Source organism: Lotus japonicus, chromosome 6, assembly GCF_012489685.1.
Source record: "Lotus japonicus ecotype B-129 chromosome 6, LjGifu_v1.2".
Taxonomy (NCBI): Eukaryota; Viridiplantae; Streptophyta; class Magnoliopsida; order Fabales; family Fabaceae; genus Lotus; species Lotus japonicus.
Window position 1 is genome coordinate 54,968,332 of NC_080046.1, and position 14,507 is coordinate 54,982,838.

Here is a 14,507-nt window from a genome sequence, read left to right on the forward strand (position 1 = left end):
CTTGATGCGAATGATTTTTAGACAAAGGGAAACAAATCATTGTGATTGGTTCACAATATCCTTATATTGCATCAATCCTATGTCTTTCTTGCCCAACATCAATTTTAATTGGAGAAACGTAAAATACTTGGGTTTCTTGCCAAAGTTTGTTCAAACAAATTAAGCCACCACTGCTCAAAATAAATTAAGAGAGTACTTATATAGTTCACTCAACACTATCTCACCATTGAAGAACTCATGCCTACTTAATACCCTTCAACTCACTACAACATTTTTGGCCTTCTGCCGCGGACAGAAAACCGCGGCAACATGTTAAAAAACCGTGGCTGAAAGCTTACGCCGCGGTTTGGCAACGGTTTTCGTGTCGCAGTGTATGCGGCCGTGGCTAAGCCCAAGTGCCACGGTTTTATCAAGTTAACGCCACGGTTCTCACAAAATCCTAACGCCACGGTTTATATAATACCGCGTTTGAGAAACCGTGGCTCTAGAAATTTCAACCATGGTTTATTTAAAACATTTGCCACGGTTTCTCTGTGCCATTAATGCCACGGTTTACTAATGTCTTTTCTGCCACAGTTTTTTAACCGTGGCCATCAAAGTGTTTTTTTTTTACCTTTTCAGCTACTTTTTTTTCACCTGAGCTTGCAATCTAACATTTAAATTTTAAGCCTAATATAATGATAGATAGGTGTGCTAACATGATAAGAAATTTCTAACAATTTACTTAACAACATATTACCTAACCATCTAGATCCAATCGTCCTCTAAAAGTATTATTGGCGACCCAAAATTGAATGAAAAGGAAACTGAAACAAAGGTATCAAACAACAATCAAAAGAAATCTATTAACTCAAATAAATGATGTTCTGAAGAACTTTAAATGTTCAGGAAGAAGTTAAAGTGAAGAAGGCCTAATTCTTATTTGGCCTACTTAAATCACATCTCAGCCTATGACAAGCCATAACAGCAAGCATCTGGGGTTACTCTATAAAATAGCATAGAATAGAGGATAAAATTCTGACCATGGGTTAAATTTGCAAAAACAAATGGATAAGTATGTGCCATTTCTTTATGTCCAAATCCTAAGCCAGGACAAGTGGATATGCGGAGGCTTCAAAATCTTGAGACAATAGAAAACATTTGGAGCCATTCCAACTTCAATTGCAACAAATCAGTATAGTCTGCCATGTAAAAAATGGACAAAATAAAAATTTCAACGTGATATGAAGTTATCAAGAGAATATTAATAATTAGTGCTAAAAGTTCGAAATAGAGTACTTGTCTGCACAAGTTATCCACTGACATAGTTAAACTACATACATGTCAAGCTCATATTCAATTATCAGGCTATACCTTCAATCGGGAGATAAAAAAGTTGTGACAAAACGAGTTTGGCTTAGTTGAGAATTACCTAAATCATAACAGATTCATTTGGATTCCTTCGTCACATTTGATGACAACCTGAAAACAAAAAATAGGAGGACTTGATGAACTTCTAGTAAAGAAAAAAATCTTTGGACTAGAGAAGACTATAGATGGTGAAGTTGGTATCACATTTTATGCCACAAATGAAAATTCACAAGAAAATGTCCATTGTTCTGAATTGCTATCTAGATTTTAACAAGAAAATATTCACAAGCAACTTTCTACAATCTTTACCTCTTGTTCCCTTAAGTCCTTTAGCCACTCTGGATCTTTCTTAGTTGAGAACCTTAGGTTTAGTAATGAGCACCTGTTCATAAAACACAGAAATAAGGAAAGAAGAAGAGGATAAAAGAAATTAATAATATTAGTTTGGACCAAACTACATATTTCATCACCAAACTACATGCTACATTTAGTAAAAGAACAAGCACCAGTTTATGAACATCTCACACACAAAGTTCTTCAGTTCCAAGATGAATCACTTACACCATCATCAAAGAGTTTGCATGTCCCACAAAAGTACTTGCCCATGCAAACATCACAGATGATACAGCCCTACTTAATCTGTAAGCACTAGAAATAAGTGCAAGAGAAGAGTTAGTTCAAGGCAGATTCTAATTGATGCAAATGTAATAGATAACTTGACACATAATGCAAACAATATAAATATCTATGAAAAATTCAGCATTCTCCAGTAGCATTTAATTCTACATTCTATGTCAATTCCAAATCCCAAACAACACCAACTTTAAATCGCAAAAGATACATTACATTTACATGGATACTAAAAATCGAGAAATAAAAGCTTATAAAAACTTTGGAACCAGCTTGGAACAGCTCCAAGCATAGATTAGACCTCGCCAGTTAACACCCAACATAAGGATCACGAACCAGAATCATCAACTCAGTCATAAAAACCAAATCACCTAGTAAAAGTACACCATGACCCCCTTGCTGCCTTAATGGCTTAACACAACCTCTAACCAATATTAACATGTCCTCATCAACCTGTAACAGCCAAGGAAAGCATAGAAAAGCATAGGGTAAAACGTTAGGAATCTTGCAGCTACTAAAGATCCAAGGAAACAAACCGCTCCAAGCCTATAGCCCACCCCAACATGAAAACTAGAGCATAAAAGTATAATTCAAAGGACAACAAGCAACTATTCAATTTTAATGACCTACAAGAGAAGTGATTAAGCTAGAGCAGAATTGCATTTCAAGATATCAATTGTGCAGTAAAACCAAAACTATAAGCAAGATATCAAGGAATTAATGAAAGGCACGATAATTTCCCCAACAATTTCCACTCCAGCCAGCCGAAGCATCCCTTAGAGAGACACACCCAACCTGTACTCATTTTAATTATATTTTCTGCATCTTTTTACTCTGCCTATATATACCAATTGAGTCTCAACTAGTAACCACAAAAATTTGAGTCTCTACTAAATTTTCTATTGTGAAGGGCCATGATACAGATAGATACGAGAGGGAAAAAAATTCAAGTATAGTGGATTAAGATGCGATATATGTTTTGCAACATTGATTTGGGTTGTGTTCCACTTGAGAAACTGAGGTAGTTAGACCCTGCCTTTGACCAATTCCAAATTAAAATAAAAACAGAATGCTCCTTTAAGTTGTTGAGTATGCATGTGAGGTGTCATAGGTCACATTGTGACAAGATTTTCTTATGTTGATGCACTGACCTGAAGGTATGAAAAACGGTAGAAAGGGGGGGTTTGAATAACGTTTTCAGTACAAGACTTCCACCTTAAAGATTTTGGCAAATCTTTCGAGAACTTAAGTGCTAAAGATAAGAGATAGAAAAGCACACAAGGATTTTATCCTGGTTCACTTGATAAATCACTCAAGCTACTCCAGTCCACCCGTTAAGGTGATTTCTTCCTTCTTAGAATGAAGGCAATCCACTAATCAGGTAAGAGTTACAACTGCACTTGAAACCTACAAGTGACTAACAATTACACTGACTTAGCTTACACTAAGATTCACTCTCTTAGTCTTCTCTAGGATCCGATCAACCTTGATCTCCTAAAGGCAAACTATACAACTGTATATGAAGTTCTTGTTTACAAAGAAAGTGCTTCTAAAAAGCTTATAGTAAACACAATGAATTTCAAGATGAAAGAAAGCTTAGAATATTTTGAATATGTCTTGCGCGTGTGTATTGCTTCTACTTAGTTTCTTAGCCGCTTCTTTCAATCTTCAGCCTTTATATATACTCCAAGGATTAGGGTTGAGCGTTGCATGGGAAATGCTACCGTTGGAGGGAAGTTCTGGAAAATCCAGCTTCTGCTGTGGCTGAGAACGTTAGGTAGGTCGTCAGGAAGGTACACTTGCTTTTGTACTTGGATAGCGACTTGACCTTTTAACCTAGGAGACTTCTGATCAGGGGAATACTTCATATTGGAACTTGTGAAGCCGGTTGATCAGAGTCAGAGGGAAAGCACAGATCCTCTGACCATTGTATCTTCTGATTCTGAACTCAGAGGGAAGAACATGGCCTTCAGAGTTTCTTGCTTCTGGACTTCAGAGTTTCCACTATTCAGCTTCTGGATCTTCAGAGTCTTCTACACCATCAGAACATCTGAACCTTCAGTGTTTCTTGGTTATCAGAACTTCTGGATCTTCAGAGCTTCTAGCGACTGAGTCCACATCAGAGTTTGTATAGCTTCAGAACTTCTGAAGCTTTTCCACTGTTCATACTGAACATGGTGAATGCGAAAGCGTTGCTTGGGTCACTCTTTATACACAGTGCTTCTGATTTGTGTGAGATTGAGTTGAGGTCAGAGCCTGTAAATAGCACACTCAGAAAAACACGTTAGAGTACCACAATTGTTCATATCAAAAGGTTAACTTGTAATCATCAAAACATAGAGTTGTACTACTAGATCAAAGCTTGATCTTACATGACCTACAAGAACGAGCAGGATTTATGTTATGATGGTCCTATCAAGATTTTAATTGCATCAAGTTTGTTGCTTTATGAAAAACTAAGTTAAGAAGGATCTACTCCCCGCTTGAGAAATTGTCATAATAAAATGCCTTCAGTTTGACACCTTTCAATAATTTGGTTGATATTTATATGTTGTAGTAATGCTTATAGAATAGTTTTTCTCAAAGATAACAAACATCAATAGAACCATTTTCCACGGACAGATAACTCCCCACCAAAATCCCTCCAACATGCAACGATTTTAGCATGATAGATGGGAACCAAAATCAGAAAAAAGAACCCCACCATGAATTACAACCCAAATCATCAGGCAAGGATCCAAACGCACCAGAGGACAGTAGAATATGCTACTAATTGAGGCAAGGAAAGCATCAAAACACCCAGAAAAGAAAAACCCACCCCAACAGACATAAATACATACCTCAACAGCGGAGAGGGGAGGGTCACGCAAGATGCGTCGTGCCGGTGGAGAGAAGGGTCGCGCGAGATGAGATGATGAGCGGTGCCGGCGGAGGGAGGAGGGTCGATCACGATCAATTGAGATGGAGAAAGCTAGGGTTCATAAACTTTCTCTTATCATCGTGAAGTTCTGAGAAGAGAGTGTTTTAGGGGTTTAATTTTTAAGGGTTTTTTCTTCTTTTATTACTTTTAAATTTTTTCTAATAAAAAACTAATCCTAGTTGTGCCAGATACAAAAACACGCGCGGGAATCACAAAATTTTAGAGGAAGAAAATTAATCTGTCCAAAAAAAAAATATAGATTTTTATGCCACAGTTATATTAGTGGGATAAGGTTTCCGCGGTTTGGGAAGGCGTAGCCATCAATCGTCCACAACTGTTGAACCGTGGAATAAAATGTAGGGGCCACGCTTTTCTTCATCCGTGGTCATCAAGGGTCCACAGTTATTGAACCGTGGCTTATACTATACTTAGGCCACGGTTTTTCTTCCGTTGAAGAATTTAGCGTGGTCTAAAGTGAAAAATGTTGTAGTGACTTAATTAATAGCTGCCACGGGTCATTCTAATTAATCAAGTCACTTAGGATGGAATCGTGCTAGCTAGCTAGGCTGGTTTAAGAAGTCATTCAATCGTTCCACAAGTTCTGTAAGAAACAACATGCTTAATTTTCCAAGTCTTACAAGGACCTTACCAAGGTAAATCTTTGTCACCGATGCAATTTGAATGATATACGGTTGAGCAGACTTGTATGATTCCTGTCAAAACAATGATATAATATTGGTGACATATATAGCAAAAGTGATAGTTATGAACACATTAATTAAAAAGATATGCAATTTTATTTTATCATTACCTTCATGAATAGTTTTGCTGATCCTTTTAACTCAGCAACAAGTGGTACAAAGGTGTTCTTGGACGAGTGATAGGCCTTCAGTTTCAGCAATCAGAAAATCAAAATGAGGCTTAAAGTTAGATAACATAGTCAACAATTGATTCTTCATTAAGAAAATTAAAGAAGGCTATTTATGTTTTGATCAAGTCATCAAGGAAATCATCAACTTTATTTATGTATTTTCAAGTCACTCATGATAACTGCACAATATATGCGCAATTGTAGAAAATAGCAAACCTGTATCAAATCATATGCGCTGTAATTTATGGCGCATTAACCAATTTGTTTACCAAAATGCATCATAAGTTAATTGGTTTATTTGGTAAAGAGATATTAAACCCGATCGTAATGGAATCAGGTAATTCAGTCAATAAAAAATGAAACATGATTCCTGAAACATCCTGATCAAGCTTTTATTTCCCTTTGATGGTTAGGATTAGTAAAAAATGAAGCTTTTATTTACCTACTTGACTCGAACATGATCGAATTGGTTAGGATTTGGTTGCGTATTCAAATATGTTGAATTCAATCTATTCCAGGTCAGTTAGAATAAGGTGACTGAATTACAAGATTTTGGAAAAATTGGCATAATTATGAACAAAAAAATTAAAGTAGCACAAAAGGATATGTTTGTTAGTTGTAGTTGGGCCTGGCCTGGGACTTAGTTTTCTGAGTGCTGTGTTCAGCTTAGTTTGTAAATTTATTAACCGCTTGACCAAAAAAAAAAGGGACATTGTATAAGTAGTTTTGTTTGGAATGAGAATTAGAGTAGAGTTTAGCAATTTCATTGTTCACTAACACTCACAATGTTTACAAGAGGTTGACCTAACCAACCCCAAAGTTATTGATTGCTTAGCAACTTGATTATTTTCTAAAGATTTGCTTTTTGCTCAAGATATTCTTAATTAGCTTCAGGCAACAAGAACAACTATACATGGATGGTATATAAAGGGTGCCACAAAAAAGTGATCATGCATGAAAGCAATGCAACAACAAATTAAACCTGCTTTTCATCTCCAGGAACTTGAGAAGGTGGCGCATTATTTATCTGGCCTTCGGCATCTACTGATCTTTTTTCCTAATAAGTGACAAAATGATTACAAACTTTTGCAATTTCTATAGAAAGATAAGCTAGTCAAGTTCAAAGTATATATGCTCGTAAAACAACTAATGTTTTTTTCTTCATGTTGTTGCAAAAAAGCTCATTCTACTTGCATATTCAAGGTCAAGGACAAACATATACAAGTCAATTTTACAGATTCCAGAAAATATTCAGCTTTTCTGAGTATAAGTAGATTATCTAATTCATTGGGGGTATATGTTTGGATGGGAAATTTTTGAAGAAAAGGAAAGATCAGAAGATAAAACTTCTTTATCATTTTGAGTTTGTAAAACAAAATGAATAAAATAAGAAATTATCATGAATTTTCAACATGGATCGATCTTCTCAGTCATATACTCTCCAGCTCTCTACTTCTCTACTGCACATTTTTGGCCCTGCATGATTCTTATATTAAATGGTTTGGCTAGATTGATTTATAAAAGGTTAAATTAGTCAAAACTTTTACAAATTTGTCATTTTTCTTATGTAGTGCAGGGGAAGCAGAGGATCCAAATTCTGCAATTCCAATCTATTCATATTGATTTCAAAAATGAAAAATTACTATTTTTTCCTGTGTGACTAGGTCTCCATCTAAGCATCCCCTGTATGAGATTCATAGACCTCATTGATTCTGCTTCATATTAGCTTTAACGAGTACTAATTCTTTCATAGGAATACATGCATGGTGACTTCATTGGGCTATTCACTATTGTACAGGTGATATATAGAAGCTATACTGACATACTGTCCCAGAAGTTTAATGGACATATATATATATATATATATATAAGAAAACTCAATCATTTTCAGCCTATATATGTTTTTTGATAAATAAATAAAAGAGTGTCTTTGAATAGAAATATAGAAAGCTCACTTGAAAAGAGTCAAATTTGTTCTTCAGGGATGCAACACTTTCTTCTTTTTCCAAGATCATCTTCTCGATATGCGCAATATCATGCCCCTTACTTTGCAGTTCCCGGTCACTCTTCTCCAAGTTGGATTCTTCAAAACATTCAAAAAACAACAAACACAAATTAGTAAGAACAGGGGAAAATTTTAAAATAATTAAGCAAATAATTAAGAATAATAATGTCCCACTAGAAAGCTGGTTGTTATAAGAGTCATGCATTTTCCAGACTAATAAAAATGAAGGGGTGAAAGGAATAACGCATTTTCAAGAGTTTACATAAAAAAAAAGTCCAGGATTCAAAGACATGCAAGCAAGAATAATGAAAAGATGATGGAGGATGTGTGTTTGATAAGGAAATAACCTAAAGCTGAAACCCTTGAGTTAAGTTGGTGGATCTCATTCCTGAGAGACGAAAAATGTTGGTGTTGTTTGTAGAGTGCAATTATGATGAAAAGGAAGAAGGGGAGAATGATGGAAAAGATGAAAGGCTTTGGCTTCCCCATTGGAATAATTCATGAGACGTTAGAGAGTGGAGGAGGCACAAAAGTGAAGTGTGTCAACGTTCAGATGGAGAGTATGAGAGGGTTGTGTGCTCTTTTAAGTCTATCTCTCTTCCCTATGGTCAAAAATAAAATCTCGGCAAATTCTGTGGTGCCTCTCAGTTTTTAAGGGTGTGGCCGGTGCCTCCAAGGTCATTAGCGAATAAGAAACTGCCACGTGTATTATTTTGTTCAGATTTTCTTTTTTCCTTCAAATTCATATGTTTTCTGAAAATCAAAAATTAATTATTATTTTAAATTGAGAGGGGTCTTTTAGCAATTGTTTGAAAGTTAGATATGATCTTTAACCATGAGTGAGAATTTTTACCATCAAAGTTCTTATTCATATTCTGAGTTCATCTTATTGCTTGCTCTTCATCTTCATCCTGAACCCTAGCTTCTTCACCTTCCACACTTCATATTCGATTCTTTATCTGATCTGATTCCATGTTACTAATCAAAGAGAAAGCTTGAAATATACAGTTCGTCATCTTCCAATCTTCGTATTTCGCAGGGGAGGGATCATTTTCGTTCAATCTTTTTCGTCTTCCATTTTGGTTCTCACTCACCGACCAAGGAACAAGGTGTGTTTGCTCCGTATATGTTGTATTATTAGGTTTGGGTTTAGGGTTTTCTTTTAGTGTATTCAAATTGATTGATGTTTTGTTGTTGTCGTTCGTTTTCAAATTTGGGTCTATCTATCGCATGTTTCTGAATCTGGGTAAGGGTCTGAATCAATTTTTGTTCATTTGTTTTTCTTTTTCAAATCTGAATATGGTTCACGGTGAGTGGATGGAGGATGCGGCGGCCGTTGGGCACCCCACCGTCACCCGAACATTACTCTTCGAGGCTCTTCTCATATGGTTGATATTTTCTATTTTTTTATTATTGGTTTGGATTCCAATTAGCTTCCAATTTTGAAGAAACCTTGCTCAGGTAAAGTTTGCAACTTTGGCTTTTTCTATACATATCGAAGTAGGTAGGAAAGAGAACCTCAAGGTTGTGTTACATAGGCATTTTGCTTTGACAGGTTGAGCAGTCTCAAAACTCAGTATTTTTCCTTTTTTCTAATTAGTGGGTTTCAGCTGAATTATTGTTTTGTTGCTTGTGTTGAATTGTGTTTGGTTTATGTTGTCTTTGGTCAAAGATCATAGTTGATAATTTAGTTCCATTTTTATGAAAGTAGCATATATGTAAAAGTAACCCATCACTGCGGGTCTCCTCGCGATGTCTAGTTAATGCAGAACATGGCAAGGCCAAATAGATTTTCTCCTTCCTCTATGTCATCACTCCATGTCAAATAATGTTCGTTGTATTTTTACATGATTCTGCAAATAATGCATGTGTTTGTTGGATTATTTTTATTTTTGAAGGTTGGAATAGTTATTGACTTATTGTTACTTGAAGTAATAGAAGATTAGTACTAAGCAGAGCCTGTAATGAAATTCAGAGTTTAAAAAATTAGATGGCAAGATATTAGTTTTCCCACCCTACTGCATACTGCTATAAGTGTTTGTGCTTTTGCTTGATGTGCTTGACTTGTATGTTTGAAAACTGCTTCTGTGATTTCCCACAAGTTTGTGCTTTTTCACGGTTTTCCCTGTATGCTTCAATCCAATCACCAACACAACTCAAATGCTTCTGCGAATATGTTGCAGATCCATTTGCATGCTTCTCTGCCTAAGGAACATATGAATGAATAATTTTTACTATTTTTAAATTATTTATAGTGTCATTATTTTTCGATAATAATAGTAAAGAATTATTTTTTTTGTCATTCACAGGTTAGGAGATACAGTGACAGTCTCTCTCGACAAATAATTTTCATAGGGTTCGATATTATGATCTTGGCTTTTGTGGGATATCTTGGTTGTTGATTTCTTTTTGGTGGGCTTTAGCTTCTGCTGCATAAGCATACCTCCTGCTGTTTTCTGTCCTTTGAGTGTGGCAATTAGTCAGATGCATTGTTCATGCCTTTCTGCATAATCTGCATTTTGTTGTGCAGAGTCTTGTTATTTGGTGGGGTTACTGAAGAATAAATTTGGTTAAGGTGAGTGTTTGTGTATTTTTTTGTTGGGCAGTTGGGTTATATCCAATTATATGGTCTGGAAGGTGATTTAATAGTAGATGGGTAAGGCCTCATAATCTTAGTTTGGAGGGGGTGTGCCTCATATTGGTACTTTTGTATTATCTTGCTTTTCTGTTTTGTACCATTCTTTCTCTCTTTTACTATGTATTTTACTATGTATTATGGGTTGGAGTACCCCTTGTACTCCCTTTATATATTATTTGCCTATCAATTTTTTTGTTTTTTATTGTAATCTTATGTTTTTACTTATGTGTTTATGTATAAGAAAGCTTAATAATGATGCAAGTTACATTAGAAAAAGCAGAGGTTGGATGAGGGTTTAATTTATGGTTTGCAGAATGCATACTTATGGTTTGCAATATGTTTTAATGGTCTTGCAATTTAATACTTCCATTGCAGTGTTAGTTTGGATATGTTCATTGTTCAGACGAGATAGTCTTTGTTTTTAATTCATCAATTTCAATTGATTATAGTGCATTTGTGAAAATCATTTGGTGCATTAGTGGCGGTTTTAAACCCCCACTGGCATGCGTTACAACCGCCAAAATTACAAATATGATTTAAATATAAACTTATGGAGTTTCGTGATGAGGAAGTCCCGATGAGGAACGATAGTGCAAGATGGTTAAAATTAAAGAGTAACTCTTAACATTAAAAAAGTTAGCCAAGAAAAATCGAACCAGGGATCCCAAACAAACATACATTTATAACAACCACTAAGCTAGCAACAATTTTTATAATTAATTGTCAAAAACTAGAATTTATTGGGTTCATGACTAACTATGACTCATGTTGGGCCACCATTCTTCCTTATCATGCTCAATAAGGTCCAATAAGGTCTTTCTTCGACTTTCTCATCATTAGAACTCATGTTGGGTCACCACTCTTCCTTATGATGCCCAATAAGGTCCAATAAGGTCTTTCATCGACTTTCTCATCATCAGAACTCATTTTGGGTCACCACTCTTCCTTATGAGGCCCAACAAGGTCTTTCTTCGACTTTTCAATCACCGGGGCTCATGTTAGGCATCACTCTTCCTTATGAGGCCCAATAAGATCTTTTTCGACTTTCGCTTCACCATGACTCATGTTGGGCCACTCTTCCTTATGAGGCCCAATATGGTCTTCCTTCGACTTTCCCATCATGGGACTCATGTTGGGCCACCACTCTTCCTTATGAGGTCTTTCTTCGATTTTCCTTTCATTGAGACTCATCTTGGGCCACTCTTCCTTATGATGTCTAATATGGTCTTCCTTTGACTCATGTTGGGCCACGACTCTTCCTTATGAGGCCCACGTGGTAAAAGTGACTAGGACAAAATTGAGCTGTGGCAACATTTGACCTTAATTGAATTAAAAAAATGTTCTTAGGGACCCAATTTGATGTAAAATTTTTCTAGGTACTGGATTTGATTCCCTTTGTAATCTCAGGGGCCTTTGGACCCTTTAAGCCTTTTATAAAACCATATTTTATGAAAATCATTTCCTACAGGGGCGGAGCCACCGGGGTGGCTTACCGGTGCTCCGCACCCCCGGATATTTTAGTTTTTCATATTGATACTATGGAAAATTTTTTCTAGCCCCCGGGATGAAGATAATATAATGTAAAAGTTAAAATAAAGCATAAACTACGTGGAGGTGCAGCGGTAAGCAATATAATCATATTTATACAGGACTCAGGTTCGAATCCTTAATGGACAAAACGGTGCAAATGGGAGTCGAACCCATTCCAAGAAGAATATAATGAAAATCAATTACCACTAAACTAAACATAACACTAGAACATCATTGGTCAATATGATAAATATTTCATACCAATTTTCATGTGTTGTTTTCTATTACTTTTTTAGATAACAAACACAGTTTTTTGTTGAGATCTCTTATACTCAAACTATTTATATATTTATTTTATTTATAAAAAATATCAATTGATTTTCCATGTAGAGTCACTATTTAATAAAATTATGTTTGATATAATAAAATTTGATAAAATAAAGTATAAAAAATAGAATTTGTATGTGGAAATTATACCCATAAGTAAGTTTAAAAACTGAATATTATTTGAGTAAAATAATGTAAAACTATTAGATATAAAATTACTAAAAATTTCATTGCTAAATAAGAGATAAATATGAGATATAAATTTTGGTAGTTTCGTAATTCATGTGATTGATATATAAACGTACTCTTCTGTTCATGACGAAAAATATTATTTTTTTCTTTTAGTGAATGTTTGAATGTACAATAAAAATCACGCACCAAAATTATAGTATGTAAAAGTAACTTCACATTATTTTTGTCCACAATAATTTTTTAAAGTATTATCAAACATGCACATATAAATACTTTGTTTGATCAATAGCATCCGCGGTGTGAAAATCCTGGCTACGCCCCTGATTTCCTATTATTTTAAATCATTTCAGAATAATTAAAAAGTCAACCTCATTTAATACATGTCACATTCTTACTAGTCCAAATAGGCAGAGGCACCATACCTGCGCCTGAGAGGAGGCACCACAGAAGGGACCTAAAATCTATATTGATATAAGAGCATTTCCCACCCTAGGTTCTTAGGTTCTTAATTCTTAGAGCATCTCCAATGGAGTCCTTATTTTAGTACCTTAAAATAAGATCCAGATGTTATTAGATCCCACCATTGGAGCTATCCTACATGGCATGAGATCTTAGCTTTGGTACTCTCAAATCTGGGATCTTAAATAAAATAATATTTTTTTCTCTCTCCTTCAATACTAAAACCAAACTGAAAAATAAGGAGGGAAATATATAATATAAATATATTGGGTATCGTGGGTCCAGTTAAAAGTAAAATAAGATCTCAAACACTAGAGTGAAATGAGCACGGGGACCTTATGAGTGTCTTAAATCCTATGTGGCAGTCTGGGCACACAAAAAGTGAGTTAAGTCTCAAAATAAGATCCCACCATTGAAGATGCTCTTAGCACTATTCATGTGGGCTTGTACTGCCACCTATGTTTAAGTAATTCTCAAGCAACTTTTACAGATTTTGCTTCAACCACAAGTTTTTAGAGCATCTTCAATGGGTTGCTTAATCTAGTTGGAGTACTTAAGCGAAGTTGCTTATTTTGGAGCACCATTGGAGTAACATGACATGGCGCAACGTTGCTTAAATAAGCAACGGTTGCTTATTCTCTTTCTTCTTGTTTTTTTTACTAAAAAATTATATCTTCTCTTTCATAACCTTGAATAGTGTCATGACCTTGAAATAATATAAATATATGAGATATAGTGAGACCCAACTAAAAAAAATAAGAAACCGTGGTTGGAGCGAAATTTGCATAAGTTGTTTAAATCATATGTGGTATCTTGGACACACCAGAATATTATTTAAGCAACCCAACTAGCAACTCATGGTTGGTAATGTTTATTTCTTAACATTATTTATATGGTCACACCACACTACATAATTTATACTTTTTATTTTCATAAAGAAATTAAATAAAAATCATAAAGTAATAAAGCAATTTGGAGGAGAGAGGGAGAAGAGAAAAAAAAATTATGCTAAAAACTCATAAAACAAAATTGTTTATATAAGAACTGGTTCTTATTTTTAAGAACTAAGAGTTTCACGTCAGTCACTTCCAATGCCTAAGAACTTGGTCCTTAGTTCTTAGCATAAGAACTCACATCTAAGAACTAGCATTTGAGATGCTCTAAGGATGAGAAAAGGCATAGCTATGGCATACGCCATCTTTAAAGGGGTGAACCGAAAAAAAGTTTTAGCATAGTGTTTCATTTTGTTTTCCTTCGCTTAACCAGTTTCCATGGAATCAATGTGTCTCGTTCTAGAGCTTTAAGTCTTATATCGTTCCATCTAACAAACATACAAACATGAGACAGAAGTTGTATGTCTTATTTCATTCTCTTCACATTGTCTTTCAAACGCTACCTTAATGTATGTCTTTGTGTGAGGATGTATCTAATTAGAAAAATTATTTTTAGGAGTGTGAGAGTGATACTAAATCTATTCCACAAATAATGTTGTTTACAAATGTGACACAATAGGTAAGATAACAATTATTGACAGTACAATTTTCTTCTTACTACAAAGAGGAGGGTTTAGTTTCATCCCTCATAT

At 35.1% G+C, this 14,507-nt stretch overlaps 1 long non-coding RNA gene across 6 annotated transcripts; it reads right to left on the reverse strand.

Moving 5' to 3' along the window:
* Positions 1-818: 818 nt before the first annotated feature.
* Positions 819-5,029, reverse strand: LOC130726283 (uncharacterized). Of its 6 annotated transcripts, none has more exons than XR_009014780.1 (6): positions 4,821-5,025; positions 2,282-2,433; positions 1,912-1,989; positions 1,660-1,732; positions 1,412-1,461; positions 819-1,181 (listed from the first exon to the last, which is right to left on the reverse strand). It is a non-coding gene; the product is annotated as an uncharacterized LOC130726283 (long non-coding RNA). The 6 variants fall into 6 exon arrangements; XR_009014779.1 differs by having other exon boundaries at positions 1,912-1,998; XR_009014781.1 differs by having other exon boundaries at positions 2,352-2,433; positions 4,821-5,024.
* Positions 5,030-14,507: the final 9,478 nt, after the last annotated feature.